Below are 21,047 nucleotides of genomic sequence, written 5' to 3'. Positions count from 1 at the left end.
ACATGAAACGCCGAGCTTTCGAGCCGACCGGTAAGCCCTTTTTCCCGCTGATGCCCAGTACATTTGATTAATCCCCCCCCCTTTTACCATTATTATCGACTACAACGACAGCGTACTATGCTCTCCTTGTCCCACAGGAATCGCGCCTGATTTATCCGGCGATCCCTCTCCAAACCATATACAACAGCGGACTTCAAAGCCATTCGGTAAGCTCCGCCCCCCTTTTGAACTCTGTAATGCAGTTTTAGCTATACCAAGGTCATTTCTGAGTGCTGTCCCCTCCTTTTTGGTTAGATTGTTCGAGCAGTAATCCATTCAGCACGTGGACCCAACAGGGAATCCCGACTTCTCCTCAATAGTAAGTCCCCTGGCAATTTCTTTTAATAATTTGGCTGATCCAATCTGATGCATATCTTTCTGATTAGTGTAATTAATTTTTTAAGGTTTTGAATTCACATCATGGACCTTTCTCTGGAATAACTCCATCCTCAACTGGATGTACACAGGTACGTCTACTGTTTACCCTACCCACCCAGACTAGATTTAAGAAGACTTGTCCGATATAAAATTAATTAAATAATCCTTTAATACTAGGTTGGCTGCCCCTTACCTACCGCCTGTCCTGAAGAAGACCCATGTGCAAGGAAATCGACCAATCCTGCTTTTCTAGGGTCGAAACGTCGACATACTCACCTACCCTTTAACAGCCCCGCTCAACCCACTACTTCTACATAGAATGGACATTGGGGCATGTTATTGTAAACCATGACATTGATTAATTGTTTATTTGTCTACTATTGAACAGTTTGAATTTGACCACTAATATCTGATCAATATCGCGTTTTTATTGTCACCAAACCCTCCCCCCACCATACCTTCACTACTGCACGTTTTTTCCCCCCTTCTCCCCCAGGGCCACCAATATCACTATGAATGTGTAATCTTTGTGAATATGCAATATTGCTCCTTTCCTATAATGTGATTAAAACAATATAGAGGTATTTTCTTTGTTGATTAGTATCATTTTAACAATTTATGTAACCATATGCTCCTCCTTCACTGGGACCCCTTACACCTAAACGTTAGCTACCCAGGTCCCAGCGACTTTCTTGTTTTAACCCTGTTCTTACTCAACGTACTTCGTGCAGACGATGTCTGCGAGGTTCTTCCTTCTTTAGAATTCATTTCTACATGCTAGGGTATTCACACAATTATGGTGGAACGTGAATTATTATCCTACTCTGAAGATTACATTGACAAGCTTCTTGAGGATCCAACCCATAACTTTTTGACAACTGATGTACCCACCTTAGACTTTAGTCTAAAGGACAAAATCCAACGGCTCGAACGCCTTGAAAAGAAATTGATCCGCACCCGCTGGCACGGACATCTGCTCACAAAATACTTTAAGGAGAACATCATTCCGATTGGCCTACAGATAAAGATCGAACCTGCCATCTTTGTTGAGGTTCCTAAGTTCAGGGAAGGCTTCAGTCATATATCTAACAACTGCTCTCGCCACTGGATGGTGCTGGGGGTAGAAACAGCTGCCCAACAGATCCAAGTACTGATTGGTGAAATCAAGGCACTTCGCGCAGAGATCGCCGCAGATGCTAATCTGGAAGGAGCAAAGGACACATTGAATAATCTAGAAGCCACTCTAAAGGATTTTGACCTCACTACACAAAATCGAAAATTAGAGAAACTCGCTAGAGACATAAGATTATATGACAAGAAAAAAACCTACCCTTACCTTCAAGACGACTATTATAAACAGGACCAACAAGGCAGATTCACCAACAGAGGACGAGGCAGTTTTCGTGGCAGGAGGAACTACTCAACCTTCTCCGATTCTTCATATAGCTCCGAAGGCGAACAGGAATTTGCTGGCCCCAGCCGCCAATATAACTACTCGGACTACGGATACCAGTCACCACAGTATCAACCTTTTTTAGGACAACGACCTGCACCATGGCGCCCCCCGAGAGGCAGAGGGAACTTCTCCAACAGAGGCCAACCCCATGGACGGAACCAGAACAACACCAACTGGGACACCGGACGAGGCCAAATGCCCAAACAGGTTCACTTTCAGCAGGAACAGCACGGAGAGAGAACCACGCGGAACAAAACTTACCGTTGGTAATCCAAACATCAGATATGAACCCAGTGGTTAATATATCAGACTACACCTTGAATGACCAAGAGACACGTGCATTAAGCAAAGGACTGTCATATGTCCCAACCAACAGACCTGACCCATTCACAGTTCGCACTGAACTGTATAAATTCTTCCGGAAAGTCAGACTAAAGTACTTTTTTAGAAATGCTGGTCCATACACGAACCCATCCTGTACTGGTTTGAGGACTCCCTCCACATTTGTTCCACCGTCCTGCACCATGACCAATAAGATTCTGGCATATGAGGCTGTCGTATGGAGGGATGTAAACTCAACCTTAATGAACCACACCTATACTAGGTACAATACCAGCAAAATTGAAAAGGATGCTCTCCAATCATTGGCAAAGAACTCAGAGGTTGTGATTAAACCTGCTGATAAAGGCGGTGCCATTGTAATCCAGGATACCAAGAAGTACGAATCTGAGATTCAACGTCAACTGATGGATGGGATCAGTTATCATAAACTACGCTCAGATCCCTCACAAGCAATAGCACGTGAAGTTTTGGAAATTACACAACTTGGTCTGGAACTCGGTTTTCTATCTAAACACGAATTTGAATACCTTAACCAACCACACCCTCGTCTAGCTACGATATATACTCTTCCTAAGATCCATAAGGATATGTCCAATCCACCTGGACGCCCGATTGTTTCGGGGTGCGGCTCGATACTAGAACCCCTTGGAAGATATATTGACTTTTTACTAAAACCACTGGCTGAGGCTACCCAAACATATCTAAGGGATACCCTACAAACTGTAAATCTAGTTGAAACGTCACCATTTGATCCTGTGCAACAATTACTAGTTACGTGTGACGTAGTATCTCTGTATACATCCATCCCTCAAGAGGAAGCGTTATCAGTCATTATGAGATACTTAGAATCAAGACCAGCACCCATGCGAGTGCCATCCGAATTCATCATATCCCTACTCCGTGTGGCTATGACAAAGAACTTTTTTACTTTCAAGAATGACTTTTTTCTTCAAACCAAAGGTGTGGCAATGGGGGCTCCTTTTGCTCCAGATGTAGCCATTCTATACATGGCAGCCTTTGAGGACAACAACATATTAAACGTCAACAATCCATTTCGTAACCACCTCAACATCTGGGTTCGTTACATAGATGACATTTTAATAATTTGGAATGGGGACTCTGTTTCACTTAATGAATTTCATCAATGGTTGAACCAACAATCACCCCACCTGCAATTCACTATGCAATCTGACAATCACAGCATAGATTTTCTAGATATTACTATATACCATCATAAGGGTCAACTTTTAACTACACTGTATAGGAAACCATCTGAGAGGAACTCTCTACTTCAATACAATAGTCACCATCCTCGGGCTCTTCGAGACAATTTGCCATTCGGCCAATTTTTACGTGTGTGTAGAAACTGTTCCACTAAAGCACATTACTTTCAACAGTCTGGAGAATTAGCTGAGCGTTTAAAAACTTGCGGCTACCCAAGAAGACTTGTGACGAAAGCCCAAAAAAGAGCCTGGTTCTACCCACGAGAAGAACTTTTAAAGACCAAAGACTCTATCGACACTCAACAGGATCGAATTGTATGCGTGACGACATTTTCAACTAAGAGCAACCAAATTAAAAAGATTGTCAACCATCACTGGCAACTGGTTGCAGACGATATCCAGCATCCTGGCACCCCGCTACATGCTTTTAAAAAATCTAGAAGCGTAAAAGACTATGTAGTACGCTCGCTTCTCCCTACCAGGGAAAATCCTACCATTAGATCACTTTAGAATCTCCAGCCTATCACTGGCCACTTCAAATGCGGTCAATGTAAAGCCTGTGATAGCTGCCTACAAACTAAAGAATTTCTACATGAACAGAACAAAATTCAACTGAGATCTCTAAGCAATTGTAACACCTCCACAGTGATCTATGCGATTGTGTGCCCCTGCAACCTCATCTATATTGGGCAAACCCAACAAAAAATAAAACAACGTGTCCTGCAACACATGAGCCGCATTAGAAGCGAGGTGTCCGGTGCTCCATTGGTTGACCACTTCAGATCAGCCCAACATCCGCCTGAGAGTCTTAATTGGGTGGTAATTGAAAAAATCAATCTGGGCCCCAGGGGAGGTAATTTATCCAACATACTAAACATCAGGGAACTTAAGTGGATGTTTTATTTTGACTCTATAAATTCAGGTCTTAATGAACATGACAGTTCTTTCTCACAGCTTGCTACTTTGGTTTAATAAGTATCACTACTGTCCTTATGATAACCACGGACCCTGTATAGACCACCATTTACTGTGATATTTATATACAAATTGCCACTGCCTATACCGTCGTGTGACAGGTACGCAGTACACTTGATATGATATATGACCGATTGATATACAACTGGCAGCTATGTGACCATACGTAATGCTCACCAAACAATTATTCTTGATATGAACTACCATCTGGTGATATGTACACCCCTTCTTTTACCATTATTTGTATGGTCCGCTGGTATGTATTTATTTAGGTATTAATGTACTCACTGCCCCCTTCAATTGTGAAGGTAACATACCATCCGTTGTCCGGCATGCTATACCGAGCAACTGTATCATTCTTTCTCGGAATAACTCGACGGGCAGACTACGCTCTGACTCTCATACGCAAAGTCTCTGTCAATCCCTGCCTTTTAGTCGGGCCGCACACTGGCGTGCCTAATCATACTATTTTATCACTAAACCCTTTCAATCACCGTCTATGTTAATATAATCATGTCCACGGTGTTTTGACGAATCACGTTACCTTGGTAACGGATGAGCTCCGGGAGTCTTTCCTCACTACCTATCCCTCGTGACCCCGGTTTCTATAACAACCCAGGTATCAGGAAGTTCCCGGCCCGCGAGGAACTCACATGAAACGCCGAGCTTTCGAGCCGACCGGTAAGCTCTTTTTCCCGCTGATGCCCAGTACATTTGATTAATCCCCCCCCCTTTTACCATTATTATCGACTACAATGACAGCGTACTATGCTCTCCTTGTCCCACAGGAATCGCGCCTGATTTATCCGGCGATCCCTCTCCAAACCATATACAACAGCGGACTTCAAAGCCATTCGGTAAGCTCCGCCCCCCTTTTGAACTCTGTAATGCAGTTTTAGCTATACCAAGGTCATTTCTGAGTGCTGTCCCCTCCTTTTTGGTTAGATTGTTCGAGCAGTAATCCGTTCAGCACGTGGACCCAACAGGGAATCCCGACTTCTCCTCAATAGTAAGTCCCCTGGCAATTTCTTTTAATAATTTGGCTGATCCAATCTGATGCATATCTTTCTGATTAGTGTAATTAATTTTTTAAGGTTTTGAATTCACATCATGGACCTTTCTCTGGAATAACTCCATCCTCAACTGGATGTACACAGGTACGTCTACTGTTTACCCTACCCACCCAGACTAGATTTAAGAAGACTTGTCCGATATAAAATTAATTAAATAATCCTTTAATACTAGGTTGGCTGCCCCTAACCTACCGCCTGTCCTGAAGAAGACCCATGTGCAAGGAAATCGACCAATCCTGCTTTTCTAGGGTCGAAAAGTCGACATACTCACCTACCCTTTAACAGCCCCGCTCAACCCACTACTTCTACATAGAATGGACATTGGGGCATGTTATTGTAAACCATGACATTGATTAATTGTTTATTTGTCTACTATTGAACAGTTTGAATTTGACCACTAATATCTGATCAATATCGCGTTTTTATTGTCACCAAACCCTCCCCCCACCATACCTTCACTACTGCACGTTTTTTTCCCCCCTTCCCCCCAGGGGCACCAATATCACTATGAATGTGTAATCTTTGTGAATATGCAATATTGCTCCTTTCCTATAATGTGATTAAAACATTATAGAGGTATTTTCTTTGTTGATTAGTATCATTTTAACAATTTTTGTAACCATATGCTCCTCCTTCACTGGGACCCCTTACACCTAAACGTTAGCTACCCAGGTCCCAGCGACTTTCTTGGGTTAACCCTGTTCTTACTCAACACTCTCTAAAAATGGCATTTATACAATAGTAAGATTAAATCCAACCTCACCAGTAGATAGGATTTATCAATAAATAAATAAAGCTTCTCTTCTCTGATATGGAATTACCCCCCAAAAAGTATAAGGGAATACCCAATGCTAACCTATGAGAGGGGCAGACCTCACAGTAGTGAAAAATGTAATAGACTGTTTGATACTACTAGGACATACAAACTACCACAGTACATGTCTTACCTTTTACTTACATAGCATGATGCCCCTAAGACTACCTAGGGCCTACCTTAGGGGTTACTGATATGTAATAAAATTGTAGTTTAAGGCTTGGCAAGTAGTTTTAAATGCCAAGTCGAAGTGGCAGTACACTGCAGCACAGGCACTGCAGTAGCAGGCTTGAGACAGGTTTGAAATGCTATTTCTTTGGGCGGCACAATCAGTCCCTGGGTATATGGTATACCACTTTACAAGGGGCTTTCCAGTAAATTAAATCTGTCAGTCAGGTATACTCCAATTATACACATGATTAGGGAAGAAGCACGTGCACTTCAGCACTGATTAGTAGCGATAAAGTGATCAGAGTCCTAAGGACAACAAAAAGATACAGCAAAATGCGGAGGTGAAAAGCAATAAGGTGGGGTTGGGACCACCTTAAGAATGCAAGGTCTAACAAAAACGAACAAAGGATAACATGAGTAAAACATCAGGTTTCTCTACAGCATTTGGTGAGACAAGTGGGCCTTCTTTTATCTTCCATAAATGCAATCTTTCCCGGACCCCTTTATTATATAGCTCTTCAAGGAAAAAATATAAAGCACTTACAAAAGAGCCTCAAATACTCAAAGATGGTAGACTTCTGTAATATGGGCCATATACTAAAAGCAGCACGAAAACAGAGTTCAATAGGGTCCAAAAAACTTGAGTGACCCATGAGAGTATGCATGCAAGCCTATGGTATTCCAAACTAGAGATATACGCATGCAATTTTTGTTTTTAGGAGAGAATGTGCCTGCTGAAAAAAACATTATTTTTAAAAAGTGCATTGCAGAATATCAGGAATTTGCTGTGGTACACCTTGAAAACTTGCATACAGATTATGTGCACATGCCTCACAGTCAGTTTAGGGCCAAGTGGTTAAGGCGATGGACTAGAAATTCATTGGAGTCTCCCCGCGCAGTTTCGAATCCTGCCGACAACGACAATCTTTTTAACATCGGCTACAATTTCAGAAGTTAACCTATAGTATTTCTTCCATGTCAGTTTTATAAATAGGTGGCTTATTTTGGTGTCACTATTGCCATATCACATATTTATTATCGCTCCCCCTTTCATATCTTTGCTATAACTCTCGTCCTTCATTAGCGCTGGTGCAAACGCTTCAAATTATTATACCCTGGCTCTCTCGGTCATACCTGTGCATGCACTTGAAACTTACTTTACCAATAAAAGAAGCAAATAGAGAAATAAAATAAAAGTGCTAGCTGGATTAGGCAAACACACTTCATAAAACTGCATTTTCTTTTCTATTCTCCCCCGGGTTACAAGCTTAACTGCTCCCTGTGTAATTTCTCTTAACCTGCTGTTCCTGGAAGAGAATTTCATCTACAAGCTCTTTCTGTGTTTTTTCCTAGTCTTTTCTTTCCCTTTTCTCAGATTTGTAACTGTTCCTTTACGTGCTCTATTTAGGCGCTATTAATCTCATTTGAGCTCCTTGTACCTGCTGCTGTTTTCTCCACACCTCATATTGTCTTTTCCCTCTTTCTCTGCGGTTGGTGGCTACTTTCCAAAGCGTCTGATGCCCCAATGTTCCTTTGTCTTGTTGTCAGACGTGAATTTGAAAAGCAACAAAATTAACAAGCCTTTACCACTCACACATGGCAGAAGTTTATACTTTAATTCAATGAGCTAAGAAAAGTGTTTTGTGGGGCCCCTACGAGCCATGGTGCTTGCTTCATCATAATTAGGCATGCAGTCATTAGCCACAGCTCTGATTATGGATCACTGAGGTCAGTTTCAATAATTCCTCAAAAACCTAACCAAGCAGTCCCCCCTAACTGTGTAGTTATCTTGCTTTACTGCTGTTTGTGTGATTAGCTGGGAGGAGCTCACGGCAGCATCCTCCCAATAAAAGTGTAGATGGACCGTTCCTTAACTCTTTCTTGCTTCACATACAGATGGCTTGAGGAGGTACAGGGGAGATGCAGGTCTAATAAACAGAATAGAATATCTGCGCCAGGTGTGTTTCTCTGCATTGGTGTCCCATCACAGGCCCACCAGTGTATGTGTGATCTTTGACTCCTGCCAGTTCACAAGCAGGCAGCCAGGAAACGGTTTCAGCCTATCAACCACTGAGGAGACAAAGCCTTTGTATAAGGAATGAGGAAGCAATGAACACATTCAGCCTATCACAGGAGTAGCCCTGAGTGTTCCGAATTATAATTTCTTCATGTCACTGTACGTTATTGAGCCCAAGTAGCTTGCCGTGATCGTATAGTGGTTAGTACTCTGAGTTGTGGCCGCAGCAACCTCGGTTCGAATCCGAGTCACGGCATTGTGGTTGGCAATGTCACAGCAGTTGAGTTTTTCCTTTACAGAATTCCCAAATGTACCAGTTGTTTTTGTAAAATGTCTATTAAAAACAGATCCTTTTCAATATTTAAACGATCTAACGACAAATTATTTAAACACACATGATTATAAGATGTAGGTATACTGTACTTACTGACATAAATTATCGTTCTTGAACATATTTGCGGTAAGGGGAGCGGAGCTCTCCCCCAGGCCAATCAGAATGCAGATGAATGCAGTTGCAGTTGAGTGACCTGTGTTGTGGCTGTCTACAGGGAATGCACATATGTAGCTATCTCGCAGCCCAATCCAGACGTCAATTGAAGACAGGTTTTGATGCAAATAGAGCAGTAAGTGCAGAGAAATGCTCACTCTCTAAAAATGGCATTTATACAATAGTAAGATTAAATCCAACCTCACCAGTAGATAGGATTTATCAATAAATAAATAAAGCTTCTTCTCTCTGAAATGGAATTACCCCCCAAAAAGTATAAGGGAATACCCAATGCTAACCTATGAGAGGGGCAGACCTCACAGTAGTGAAAAGTGTAATAGACTGTTTGATACTACTAGGACATACAAACTACCACAGTACATGTCTTACCTTTTACTTACATAGCATGATGCCCGTAGGACTACCTAGGGCCTACCTTAGGGGTTACTGATATGTAATAAAATTGTAGTTTAAGGCTTGGCAAGTAGTTTTAAATGCCAAGTCGAAGTGGCAGTACACTGCAGCACAGGCACTGCAGTAGCAGGCTTGAGACAGGTTTGAAATGCTATTTCTTTGGGCGGCACAATCAGTCCCTGGGTATATGGTATACCACTTTACAAGGGGCTTTCAAGTAAATTAAATCTGTCAGTCAGGTATACTCCAATTATACACATGATTAGGGAAGAAGCACGTGCACTTCAGCTATGATTAGTAGCGATAAAGTGATCAGAGTCCTAAGGCCAACAAAAAGATACAGCAAAATGCGGAGGTGAAAAGCAATAAGGTGGGGTTGGGACCACCTTAAGAATGCAAGGTCTAACAAAAACGAACTAAGGATAACATGAGTAAAACATCAGGTTTCTCTACAGCATTTGGTGAGACAAGTGGGCCTTCTTTTATCTTCCATAAATGCAATCTTTCCCGGACCCCTTTATTATATAGCTCTTCAAGGAAAAAATATAAAGCACTTACAAAGGAGCCTGAAATACTCAAAGATGGTAGACTTCTGTAATATGGGCCATATACTAAAAGCAGCACGAAAACAGAGTGCAATAGGGTCCAAAAAACTTGAGTGACCCATGAGAGTATGCATGCAAGCCTATGGTATTCCAAACTAGAGATATACGCATGCAATTTATGTTTTTAGGAGAGAATGTGCCTGCTGAAAAAAACATTATTTTTAAAAAGTGCATTGCAGAATATCAGGAATTTGCTGTGGGACACCTTGAAAACTTGCATACAGATTATGTGCACACGCCTCACAGTCAGTTGTTGTGGCCGAGTGGTTAAGGCGATGGACTAGAAATCAATTGGGGTCTCCCCGCGCAGGTTCGAATCCTGCCGACAACGAGAAACTTTTTAACATCGGCTACAATTTCAGGAGTTAACCTTTAGTATTTCTTCAATGTCAGTTTTATAAATAGGTGGCTTTTTTTGGTGTCACTATTGCCATATCACATATTTATTATCGCTCCCCCTTTCATATCTTTGCTATAACTCTCGTCCTTCATTAGCGCTGGTGCAAACGCTTCAAATTATTATACCCTGGCTCTCTCGGTCATACCTGTGCATGCACTTGAAACTTACTTTACCAATAAAAGAAGCAAATAGAGAAATAAAATAAAAGTGCTAGCTGGATTAGGCAAACACACTTCATAAAACCGCATTTTCTTTTCTATTCTCCCCCGTGTTACAAGCTTAACTGCTCCCTGTATAATTTCTCTTAACCTGCTGTTCCTGGAAGAGAATTTCATCTACTAGCTCTTTCTGTGTTTTTTCCTAGTCTTTTCTTTCCCTTTTCTTAGATTTGTAACTGTTCCTTTACGTGCTCTATTTTGGCGCCATTAATCTCATTTGAGCTCCTTGTACCTGCTGCGGTTTTCTCCACACCTCATACTGCCTTTTCCCTCTTTCTCTCTTTCTCTGCGGTTGGTGGTTACTTTACAAAGCGTCTGATGCCCCAATGTTCCTTCGTCTTGTTGTCAGACGTGAATTTGAAAAGCAACAAAATTAACATGCCTTTACCACTCACACATGGCAGAAGTTTATACTTTAATTCAAAGAGCTAAGAAAAGTGTGTTGTGGGGCCCCTACGAGCCATGGTGCTTGCTTCATCATAATTAGGCATGCAGTCATTAGCCACAGCTCTGATTATGGGTCACTGAGGTCAGTTTCAATAATTCCTCAAAAACCTAACCATGCAGTCCCCCCTAACTGTGTAGTTATCTTGCTTTACTGCTGTTTGTGTGATTAGCTGGGAGGAGCTCACGGCAGCATCCTCCCAAATAAAGTGTAGATGGACCGTTCCTTAACTCTTTCTTGCTTCACATACAGATGGCTTGAGGAGGTACAGGGGAGATGCAGGTCTAATAAACAAACTAGAATATCTGCGTCAGGTGTGTTTCTCTGCATTGGTGTCCCATCACAGGCCCACCAGTGTATGTGTGATCTTTGACTCCTGCCAGTTCACAAGCAGGCGGCCAGGAAACGGTTTCAGCCTATCAACCACTGAGGAGATAAAGCCTTTGTATAAGGAATGAGGAAGCAATGAACACATTCAGCCTATCACCGGAGTAGCCCTGAGTGTTCCGAATTATAATTTCTTCATGTCACTGTACGTTATTGAGCCCAAGTAGCTCGCGGTGATCGTATAGTGGTTAGTACTCTGCGTTGTGGCCGCAGCAACCTCGGTTCGAATCCGAGTCACGGCATTGTGATTGGCAATGTCACGGCAGTTGGGTTTTTCCTTTACAGAATTCCCAAATGTACCAGTTGTTTTTGTAAAATGTCTTTTAAAAACTGATCCTTTTCAATATTTAAACGATCTAACGACAAATTATTTAAACACATATGATTATAAGATGTAGGTATACTGTACTTACTGACATAAATTATCGTTCTTGAACATATTTGCGGTAAGGGGAGCGGAGCTCTCCCCCAGGCCAATCAGAATGCAGATGAATGCAGTTGCAGTTGAGTGACCTGTGTTGTGGCTGTCTACAGGGAATGCACATATGTAGCTGTCTTGCAGCCCAATTCAGACGTCAATTGAAAACAGGTTTTCATGCAAATAGAGCAGTAAGTGCAGAGAAATGCTCACTCTCTAAAAATGGCATTTATAAAATAGTAAGATTAAATCCAACCTCACCAGTAGATAGGATTTATCAATAAATAAATAAAGCTTCTCCTCTCTGATATGGAATTACCCCCCAAAAAGTATAAGGGAATACCCAATGCTAACCTATGAGAGGGGCAGACCTCACAGTAGTGAAAAATGTAATAGACTGTTTGATACTACTAGGACATACAAACTACCACAGTACATGTCTTACCTTTTACTTACATAGCTTGATGCCCCTAGGACTACCTAGGGCCTACCTTAGGGGTTACTGATATGTAATAAAATTGGTGTTTAAGGCTTGGCAAGTAGTTTTAAATGCCAAGTCGAAGTGGCAGTACACTGCAGCACAGGCACTGCAGTAGCAGGCTTGAGAAAGGTTTGAAATGCTATTTCTTTGGGCGGCACAATCAGTCCCTGGGTATATGGTATACCACTTTGCAAGGGGCTTTCAAGTAAATTAAATCTGTCAGTCAGGTATACTCCAATTATACACATGATTAGGGAAGAAGCACGTGCACTTCAGCACTGATTAGTAGCGATAAAGTGATCAGAGTCCTAAGGCCAACAAAAAGATACAGCAAAATGCGGAGGTGAAAAGCAATAAGGTGGGGTTGGGACCACCTTAAGAATGCAAGGTCTAACAAAAACGAACTAAGGATAACATGAGTAAAACATCAGGTTTCTCTACAGCATTTGGTGAGAAAAGTGGGCCTTCTTTTATCTTCCATAAATGCAATCTTTCACGGACCCCTTTATTATATAGCTCTTCAAGGAAAAAATATAAAGCACTTACAAAGGAGCCTCAAATACTCAAAGATGGTAGACTTCTGTAATATGGGCCATATACTAAAAGCAGCACGAAAACAGAGTGCAATAGGGTCCAAAAACTTGAGTGACCCATGAGAGTATGCATGCAAGATTATGGTAATCCAAACTAGAGATATACGCCTGCAATTTTTGTTTTTAGGAGAGAATGTGCCTGCTGAAAAAAACATTATTTTTAAAAAGTGCATTGCAGAATATCAGGAATTTGCTGTGGGACACCTTGAAAACTTGCATACAGATTATTTGCACACGCCTTACAGTCAGTTGTTGTGGCCGAGTGGTTAAGGCGATGGACTAGAAATCCATTGGGGTCCCACTGCGCAGGTTCGAATCCTGCCGACAACGAGAATCTTTTTAACATCGGCTACAATTTCAGAAGTTAACCTTTAGTATTTCTTCCATGTCAGTTTTATAAATAGGTGGCTTATTTTGGTGTCACTATTGCCATATCACATATTTATTATCGCTCCCCCTTTCATATCTTTGCTATAACTCTTGTCCTTCATTAGCGCTGGTGCAAACGCTTCAAATTATTATACCCTGGCTCTCTCGGTCATACCTGTGCATGCACTTGAAACTTACTTTACCAATAAAAGAAGCAAATAGAGAAATAAAATAAAAGTGCTAGCTGGATTAGGCAAACACACTTCATAAAACTGCATTTTCTTTTCTATTCTCCCCCGTGTTACAAGCTTAACTGCTCCCTGTGTAATTTCTCTTAACCTGCTGTTCCTGGAAGAGAATTTCTTCTACAAGCTCTTTCTGTGTTTTTTCCTAGTCTTTTCTTTCCCTTTTCTTAGATTTGTAACTGTTCCTTTACGTGCTCTATTTAGGCGCCATTAATCTCATTTGAGCTCCTTGTACCTGCTGCTGTTTTCTCCACACCTCATACTGCCTTTTTCCTCTTTCTCTCTTTCTCTGCGGTTGGTGGCTACTTTCCAAAGCGTCTGATGCCCCAATGTTCCTTCATCTTGTTGTCAGACGTGAATTTGAAAAGCAACAAAATTAACAAGCCTTTACCACTCACACATGGTAGAAGTTTATACTTTAATTCAATGAGCTAAGAAAAGTGTGTTGTGGGGCCCCTACGAGCCATGGTGCTTGCTTCATCATAAATAGGCATGCAGTCATTAGCCACAGCTCTGATCATGGGTCACTGAGGTCAGTTTCAATAATTCCTCAAAAACCTAACCATGCAGTCCCCGCTATCTGTGTAGTTATCTTGCTTTACTGCTGTTTGTGTGATTAGCTGGGAGGAGCTCACGGCAGCATCCTCCCAATAAAAGTGTAGATGGACTGTTCCTTAACTCTTTCTTGCTTCACATACAGATGGCTTGAGGAGGTACAGGGGAGATGCAGGTCTAATAAACAGAATAGAATATCTGCGCCAGGTGTGTTTCTCTGCATTGGTGTCCCATCACAGGCCCACCAGTGTATGTGTGATCTTTGACTCCTGCCAGTTAAAAGCAGGCGGCCAGGAAACGGTTTCAGTCTATCAACCACTGAGGAGATAAAGCCTTTGTATAAGGAATGAGGAAGCAATGAACACATTCAGCCTATCACAGGAGTAGCCCTGAGTGTTCCGAATTATAATTTCTTCATGTCACTGTACGTTATTGAGCCCAAGTAGCTCGCCGTGATCGTATAGTGGTTAGTACTCGGCGTTGTGGCCGCAGCAACCTCGGTTTGAATCCGAGTCACGGCATTGTGGTTGGCAATGTCACGGCAGCTGGGTTTTTCCTTTACAGAATTCCCAAATGTACCAGTTGTTTTTGTAAAATGTATATTAAAAACAGATCCTTTTCAATATTTAAACGATCTAACGACAAATTATTTAAACACACATGATTATAAGATGTAGGTATACTGTACTTACTGACATAAATTATCGTTCTTGAACATATTTGCGGTAAGGGGAGCGGAGCTCTCCCCCAGGCCAATCAGAATGCAGATGAATGCAGTTGCAGTTGAGTGACCTGTGTTGTGGCTGTCTACAGGGAATGCACATATGTAGCTGTCTCGCAGCCCAATTCAGACGTCAATTGAAGACAGGTTTTCATGCAAATAGAGCAGTAAGTGCAGAGAAATGCTCACTCTCTAAAAATGGCATTTATAAAATAGTAAGATTAAATCCAACCTCACCAGTAGATAGGATTTATCAATAAATAAATAAAGCTTCTCCTCTCTGATATGGAATTACCCCCCAAAAAGTATAAGGGAATACCCAATGCTAACCTATGAGAGGGGCAGACCTCACAGTAGTGAAAAATGTAATAGACTGTTTGATACTACTAGGACATACAAACTACCACAGTACATGTCTTACCTTTTACTTACATAGCATGATGCCCCTAGGACTACCTAGGGCCTACCTTAGGGGTTACTGATATGTAATAAAATTGGAGTTTAAGGCTTGGCAAGTAGTTTTAAATGCCAAGTCGAAGTGGCAGTACACTGCAGCACAGGCACTGCAGTAGCAGGCTTGAGACAGGTTTGAAATGCTATTTCTTTGGGCGGCACAATCAGTCCCTGGGTATATGGTATACCACTTTGCAAGGGGCTTTCAAGTAAATTAAATCTGTCAGTCAGGTATACTCCAATTATACACATGATTAGGGAAGAAGCACGTGCACTTCAGCACTGATTAGTAGCGATAAAGTGATCAGAGTCCTAAGGCCAACAAAAAGATACAGCAAAATGCGGAGGTGAAAAGCAATAAGGTGGGGTTGGGACCACCTTAAGAATGCAAGGTCAAACAAAAACGAACTAAGGATAACATGAGTAAAACATCAGGTTTCTCTACAGCATTTGGTGAGAAATATGGGCCTTCTTTTATCTTCCATAAATGCAATCTTTCACGGACCCCTTTATTATATAGCTCTTCAAGGAAAAAATATAAAGCACTTACAAAGGAGCCTCAAATACTCAAAGATGGTAGACTTCTGTAATATGGGCCATATACTAAAAGCAGCACGAAAACAGAGTGCAATAGGGTCCAAAAAACTTGAGTGACCCATGAGAGTATGCATGCAAGATTATGGTAATCCAAACTAGAGATATACGCCTGCAATTTTTGTTTTTAGGAAAGAATGTGCCTGCTGAAAAAAACATTATTTTTAAAAAGTGCATTGCAGAATATCAGGAATTTGCTGTGGGACACCTTGAAAACTTGCATACAGATTATTTGCACATGCCTTACAGTCAGTTGTTGTGGCCGAGTGGTTAAGGCGATGGACTAGAAATCCATTGGGGTCTCCCCGCGCAGGGTCGAATCCTGCCGACAACGAGAATCTTTTTAACATCGGCTACAATTTCAGAAGTTAACCTTTAGTATTTCTTCCATGTCAGTTTTATAAATAGGTGGCTTATTTTGGTGTCACTATTGCCATATCACATATTTATTATCGCTCCTCCTTTCATATCTTTGCTATAACTCTCGTCCTTCATTAGCGCTGGTGCAAACGCTTCAAATTATTATACCCTGCCTCTCTCGGTCATACCTGTGCATGCACTTGAAACTTACTTTACCAATAAAATAAGCAAATAGAGAAATAAAATAAAAGTGCTAGCTGGATTAGGCAAACACACTTCATAAAACTGCATTTTCTTTTCTATTCTCCCCCGTGTTACAAGCTTAACTGCTCCCTGTGTAATTTCTCTTAACCTGCTGTTCCTGGAAGAGAATTTCATCTACAAGCTCTTTCTGTGTTTGTTCCTAGTCTTTTCTTTCCCTTTTCTTAGATTTGTAACTGTTCCTTTACGTGCTCTATTTAGGCGCCATTAATCTCATTTGAGCTCCTTGTACCTGCTGCTGTTTTCTCCACACCTCATACTGTCTTTTCCCTCTTTCTCTCTTTCTCTCCGGTTGGTGGCTACTTTCCAAAGCGTCTGATGCCCCAATGTTCCTTCGTCTTGTTGTCAGACGTGAATTTGAAAAGCAACAAAATTAACAAGCCTTTACCACTCACACATGGCAGAAGTTTATACTTTAATTCAATGAGCTAAGAAAAGTGTGTTGTGGGGCCCCTACGAGCCATGGTGCTTGCTTCATCATAATTAGGCATGCAGTCATTAGCCACAGCTCTGATTATGGGTCACTGATGTCAGTTTCAATAATTCCTCAAAAACCTAACCATGCAGTCCCCCCTAACTGTGTAGTTATCTTGCTTTACTGCTGTTTGTGTGATTAGCTGGGAGGAGCTCACAGCAGCATCCTCACAATAAAAGTGTAGATGGACCGTTCCTTAACTCTGTCTTGCTTCACATACAGATGGCTTGAGGAGGTACAGGGGAGATGCAGGTCTAATAAACAGAATAGAATATCTGCGCCAGGTGTGTTTCTCTGCATTGGTGTCCCATCACAGGCCCACCAGTGTATGTGTGATCTTTGACTCCTGCCAGTTCACAAGCAGGCGGCCAGGAAACGGTTTCAGCCTATCAACCACTGAGGAGATAAAGCCTTTGTATAAGGAATGAGGAAGCAATGAACACATTCAGCCTATCACAGGAGTAGCCCTGAGTGTTCCGAATTATAATTTCTTCATGTCACTGTACGTTATTGAGCCCAAGTAGCTCGCCGTGATCGTATAGTTGTTAGTACTCTGCGTTGTGGCCGCAGCAACCTCGGTTCGATTCCGAGTCACGGCATTGTGGTTGGCAATGTCACGGCAGTTGGGTTTTTCCTTTACAGAATTCCCAAATGTGCCAGTTGTTTTTGTAAAATGTCTATTAAAAACAGATCCTTTTCAATATTTAAACGATCTAACAACAAATTATTTAAACACATATGATTATAAGATGTAGGTATACTGTACTTACTGACATAAATTATCGTTCTTGAACATATTTGCGGTAAGGGGAGCGGAGCTCTCCCCCAGGCCAATCAGAATGCAGATGAATGCAGTTGCAGTTGAGTGACCTGTGTTGTGGCTGTCTACAGGGAATGCACATATGTAGCTGTCTCGCAGCCCAATCCAGACGTCAATCGAAGACAGGTTTCAATGCAAATAGAGCAGTAAGGGCAGAGAAATGCTCACTCTCTAAAAATGGCATTTATAATATAGTAAGATTAAATCCAACCTCACCAGTAGATAGGATTTATCAATAAATAAATAAAGCTTCTCCTCTCTGATATGGAATTACCCCCCAAAAAGTATAAGGGAATACCCAATGCTAACCTATGAGAGGGGCAGACCTCACAGTAGTGAAAAATGTAATAGACTGTTTGATACTACTAGGACATACAAACTACCACAGTACATGTCTTACCTTTTACTTACATAGCATGATGCCCCTAGGACTACCTAGGGCCTACCTTAGGGGTTACTGATATGTAATAAAATTGGAGTTTAAGGCTTGGCAAGTAGTTTTAAATGCCAAGTCGAAGTGGCAGTACACTGCAGCACAGGCACTGCAGTAGCAGGCTTGAGACAGGCTTGAAATGCTATTTCTTTCGGCGGCACAATCAGTCCCTGGGTATATGGTATACCACTTTACAAGGGGCTTTCAAGTAAATTAAATCTGTCAGTCAGGTATACTCCAATTATACACATGATTAGGGAAGAAGCACGTGCACTTCAGCACTGATTAGTAGCGATAAAGTGATCAGAGTCCTAAGGCCAACAAAAAGATACAGCAAAATGCGGAGGTGAAAAGCAATAAGGTGGGGTTGGGACCACCTTAAGAATGCAAGGTCTAACAAAAACGAACTAAGGATAACATGAGTAAAACATCAGGTTTCTCTACAGCATTTGGTGAGACAAGTGGGCCTTCTTTTATCTTCCATAAATGCAATCCTTCCCGGACCCCTTTATTATATAGCTCTTCAAGGAAAAAATATAAAGCACTTACAAAGGAGCCTCAAATACTCAAAGATGGTAGACTTCTTTAATATGGGACATATACTAAAAGCAGCACGAAAACAGAGTGCAATAGGGTCCAAAAAACTTGAGTGACCCATGAGAGTATGCATGCAAGCCTATGGTATTCCAAACTAGAGATATACGCATGCAATTTTTGTTTTTAGGAGAGAATGTGCCTGCTGAAAAAAACATTATTTTTAAAAAGTTCATTGCAGAATATCAGGAATTTGCTGTGGGACACCTTGAAAACTTGCATACAGATTATGTGCACACACCTTGCAGTCAGTTGTTGAGGCCGAGTGGTTAAGGCGATGGACTAGAAATCCATTGGGGTCTCCCCGCGCAGGTTCGAATCCTGCCGACAACGAGAATCTTTTTAACATCGGCTACAATTTCAGAAGTTAACCTTTAGTATTTCTTACATGTCAGTTTTATAAATAGGTGGCTTATTTTGGTGTCACTATTGCCATATCACATATTTATTATCGCTCCCCCTTTCATATCTTTGCTATAACTCTCGTCCTTCATTAGCGCTGGTGCAAACGCTTCAAATTATTATACCCTGGCTCTCTCGGTCATACCTGTGCATGCATTTGAAACTTACTTTACCAATAAAAGAAGCAAATAGAGAAATAAAATAAAAAAAGTGCTAGCTGGATTAGGCAAACACACTTCATAAAACTGCATTTTCTTTTCTATTCTCCCCCGTGTTACAAGCTTAACTGCTCCCTGTGTAATTTCTCTTAACCTGCTGTTCCTGGAAGAGAATTTCATCTACAAGCTCTTTCTGTGTTTTTTCCTAGTCTTTTATTTCCCTTTTCTTAGATTTGTAACTGTTCCTTTACGTGCTCTATTTAGGCGCCATTAATCTCATTTGAGCTCCTTGTACCTGCTGCTGTTTTCTCCACACCTCATACTGTCTTTTCCCTCTTTCTCTCTTTCTCTGCGGTTGGTGGCTACTTTCCAAAGCGTCTGATGCCCCAATGTTCCTTCGTCTTGTTGTCAGACGTGAATTTGAAAAGCAACAAAATTAACAAGCCTTTACCACTCACACATGGCAGAAGTTTATACTTTAATTCAATGAGCTAAGAAAAGTGTGTTGTGGGGCCCCTACGAGCCATGGTGCTTGCTTCATCATAATTAGGCATGCAGTCATTAGCCACAGCTCTGATTATGGGTCAGTGAGGTCAGTTTCAATAATTCCTCAAAAACCTAACCATGCAGCCCCCCCTAACTGTGTAGTTATCTTGCTTTACTGCTGTTTGTGTGATTAGCTGGGAGGAGCTCACGGCAGCATCCTCCCAATAAAAGTGTAGATGGACCGTTCCTTAACTCTTTCTTGCTTCACATACAGATGGCTTGAGGAGGTACAGGGGAGATGCAGGCCTAATAAACAGAATAGAATATCTGCGCCAGGTGTGTTTCTCTGCATTGGTGTCCCATCACAGGCCCACCAGTGTATGTGTGATCTTTGACTCCTGCCAGTTCACAAGCAGGCGGCCAGGAAACGGTTTCAGCCTATCAACCACTGAGGAGATAAAGCCTTTGTATAAGGAATGAGGAAGCAATGAACACATTCAGCCTATCACAGGAGTAGCCCTGAGTGTTCCGAATTATAATTTCTTCATGTCACTGTACGTTATTGAGCCCAAGTAGCTCGCCGTGATCGTATAGTGGTTAGTACTCTGCGTTGTGGCCGCAGCAACCTCGGTTCGAATCCGAGTCACGGCATTGTGGTTGGCAATGTCACGGCAGTTGGGTTTTTACTTTACAGAATTCCCAAATGTACCAGTTGTTTTTGTAAAATGTCTATTAAAAACAGATCCTTTTCAATATTTAAACGATCTAACAACAAATTATTTAAACACACATGATTATAAGATGTAGGTATACTGTACTTACTGACATAAATTATCGTTCTTGAACATAATTGCGGTAAGGGGAGCGGAGCTCTCCCCCAGGCCAATCAGAATGCAGATGAATGCAGTTGCAGTTGAGTGACCTGTGTTGTGGCTGTCTACAGGGAATGCACATATGTAGCTGTCTCGCAGCCCAATCCAGACGTCAATCGAAGACAGGTTTCAATGCAAATAGAGCAGTAAGTGCAGAGAAATGCTCACTCTCTAAAAATGGCATTTATACAATAGTAAGATTAAATCCAACCTCACCAGTAGATAGGATTTATCAATAAATAAATAAAGCTTCTCCTCTCTGATATGGAATTACCCCCCAAAAAGTATAAGGGAATACCCAATGCTAACCTAT

At 41.6% G+C, this 21,047-nt stretch overlaps 2 non-coding genes across 2 annotated transcripts; both read left to right on the top strand.

Moving 5' to 3' along the window:
* Positions 1-10,243: 10,243 nt before the first annotated feature.
* On the top strand, positions 10,244-10,325 carry TRNAS-AGA (transfer RNA serine (anticodon AGA)). Its single transcript has one exon. It is a non-coding gene; the product is annotated as a tRNA-Ser (tRNA).
* Positions 10,326-20,441: 10,116 nt separating this feature from the next.
* Positions 20,442-20,513, top strand: TRNAH-GUG (transfer RNA histidin (anticodon GUG)). The gene has a single exon. It is a non-coding gene; the product is annotated as a tRNA-His (tRNA).
* Positions 20,514-21,047: the final 534 nt, after the last annotated feature.

Source organism: Lissotriton vulgaris, chromosome 1_1 (genome assembly GCF_964263255.1).
Source record: "Lissotriton vulgaris chromosome 1_1, aLisVul1.2, whole genome shotgun sequence".
Taxonomy (NCBI): Eukaryota; Metazoa; Chordata; class Amphibia; order Caudata; family Salamandridae; genus Lissotriton; species Lissotriton vulgaris.
The sequence above is the reverse complement of the archived record's forward strand: the minus strand, read 5'-3'. Positions and strand labels throughout refer to the sequence as shown.